Raw genomic sequence first — 3,122 nt, forward strand, 5'->3', positions numbered from 1 at the left:
GGACAGTTTGCCGTAAATACCCTAAAATACCAAGATCGACCCTTCAATTCAGAACTTCCAACAAGTTTGTCAAGTCTTCCTTCGGTCCATCCCCAATTCTCAGCCTTGCAGAAGAAAACGATTTGACTGAATGGTTGAAAAGGGATTTCTCGAAGAGAGGATGTGGCTTCAGGTTAGCTCTGTTTCTTGATGAAAATCCCTCGTGAAAACCTGATATTACCCTAGCTATGGCTGGTATAAGCATTTTTAAAAAGGCGTCCTGAATTATCAGAGAGAAAACCTGAGGCTATCACTGCCGCGTCTTCAAAGATAAGTGAATCTGATATTAGAAAGTGGTTCGATCACATAGAATCTTATTTAAAAGAAAAAAACACCTTCAATATTCTTCAGCATTCTGACCGAGTTTTTAATGGAGATGAGAGACAATTTTCAGTTATTTCCCAAATAAAAGGTTTTTAGCACCAAAGGGGTATAAAAATGTATGGTGGGCAGACCCAAGCGTCTAACAGTGCTATTTTGTTTTAGTGCTTCTGGTGAAACAACACCACCACTAATAATTTACCCTTACAAAAGACTTCCCAGAGACATAGCCGAGTCAGTCCCTAAGGGGTTTCATGCTTCGTGTAGTGACACGGGATGGATGAAGACCGAAATTTTTTATAGTCGGAAACGTGTTTTTATCCTTTCCTACAAAAAACTTGTTATACTATCCCTGTTATTTGTAGATGGACATAAAACACACCTGGATCGGAAGCTCAGTACTCTTTGCTCCAAGCTGTGCGTGCCACCCAGGCACAACTCGAATTCTCCAACCTGCAGACGTATCGACGTTTAAGCCATTGAAAGACGGTTAACAAAGGCTGCTGCGAGTGGAACATCACCCACAGAGGCTTGACAGCTTCTCCCTTTATTATTAAAATCTATTATATCTTCAACTTTGCGTCCAGAAATAATTATTAGCGGGTTTAAAACATGCGGTCTTTTCCCATGGAATCCTTCTGCCATTCACTTCGACAAATGTTTAGGAAAAGCCAATAATGGAAGTGTAATGACCGGTAAGACTAAATTGTACAAAGATTTAGATTTTGACAGTTTTAAAAACATTGTTGGAGAAGATAGACTGGCAAAATTGTGAACAGGATCCCAGGAATGACGATTTAAATAAATTTATATAATCTTTGGCTAGCTTTTCATAAAGAAACCGATGAAAATATAAACGATATCAACACGCAGGTAGGAAGTATTCACGACGATGGGAAATTTGAAGAAAATATAAAACGTGTGAGCCAGAAGAAAGAGGAACAAAAAACATAAATATTTGTAATGCTGGAAGAAAACGGAATAAGTAACATATTTATGAATAGTACCAACAGTATTATAAATAACCAAACTGATATAAGAAAAAACAAAATATAATTGTGTCTATTGAAGATGACATTGATATTTCTACCCTGCCTATAGTAATAGAAGAGAATGGGATTATAAAAGATATACCAAAAACATCTTCACCAGTTGAAGAAGAAACTTCACAAATATTTTGTGAAACAAAAAATCAGTCAGAGAACAGTCTAGGAGAATACTTTATTTTGACACTCCTGAACGAAAAGGGATAAAAAATACGGAAAAAATGCCATATATTATTACTTCTACACCATGGAAAGAAATGAAAGATAAGAAAGAAACAGAGAAAAAAATAGAAAGCGAAGAACAAAAACAAAAAGAGTTAGAAGAGAAGCTAAAAAATAAAGACAACAAAATAGCAGAGAGGAACGAAAAGAAAAAAAAAGAAAAAAGTCCTAAAAAACAGTGTGTGCACAAAGTGCGCATTTTTGAAGTGAAAATTAAAAACAAACAAAATAAAAACAAAAAAAAGTCAATGATTTCTAACATTGTTTTAAAACCGGATATTTGTGAAAATATATATACAAATATTATAACACATGAAAACGATAATAATGACTCAATACAAAATAATATATTTTTTAAGAATTTTTTTTTTTTTTAGTTTTAATAAAACAAGAAAATATGATTGAATATTTTAAAAAAAAAAAAAAAAAAAAAAAAAATTTGTTTTGTTTTGTGCGTATAATATTACCAGGCTGGTCATAAATGCAATGAATGTGTTCGCACTTATCACCTGAAATGTATTATTAAGCACAATTTTCTCAAATTCAAAATATTTTCACTGTTTTGACTTGTCTTAAAAATAGGACCTACTAAATACTAAAAAGTTATTTGATATTTTATAAAGATGTGCGATATTTCATTGTTTTTTAGTTACATTACAGAACAATAGTTTTACTACGCCTAATTACTTACACCTAGTGTTTGTTTGATCGTTTAATAATTTACTGGCAGGCCGCTTTCATTATTATTTGTTCTTTATTTCAAACTCTAAATAAATAATAAACCTTTGTTAACATTTTTATTATTTATTTCGTATTAATTAAGGTGCATGGTAAGTATTGTGTAAGACAGTGCTTTGCAAGTATCTAACTTAGGTGGCCAATAACTATAATATTAGTGGGCTAATAACTGTGCAAAAAGGGACAATAACTGTAATTCGTAGTAATTTCATTCTTTAAAGTATTCTTTAAAAAAAAAAAAAAAAAAACATTTTTTTGTTATTTTTTTTTTTTTTTTTAAATTTTTTAGTATTTTATAGTTTTTACGATTTGGTACAGGCATTCCTTATTTTTTGAATTAGTAACAAATTAATTCTCTTAAGAGGGCCAATCACTATCTACCTTACCCTAACTATTGGCCCCACAGCAGATTTTCTTGCAGTGGCAAAATACCCGCATATGGGATTTTTGGAGAGATCCACGCCACATAGGTATAGAGATTTTTTACTAATAAAGTTTGTATACCATCATCTTGTATATGGTACCGGCAGGGGTGAAAATAAAATAACGACATTGTAACGTAAGTAAAATAATACATTTAGGTTGAAACAAAGCAATCATTATTTTCAGCAATAACGGAGATATTCATCGAGGACAGTGAAAATAAAACACACTCTACAAATTTATTAAAACAAATTTTATTAAAATTTACTTACTTTAACTATAAAGATACAATTATCACCACATGGCGCACCGAAATAACAACATTGGCTAATC

This window comes from Sitophilus oryzae, unplaced genomic scaffold (genome assembly GCF_002938485.1).
Source record: "Sitophilus oryzae breed Bouriz unplaced genomic scaffold, Soryzae_2.0 scaffold_1059_pilon_pilon, whole genome shotgun sequence".
Classification (NCBI taxonomy): domain Eukaryota; kingdom Metazoa; phylum Arthropoda; class Insecta; order Coleoptera; family Curculionidae; genus Sitophilus; species Sitophilus oryzae.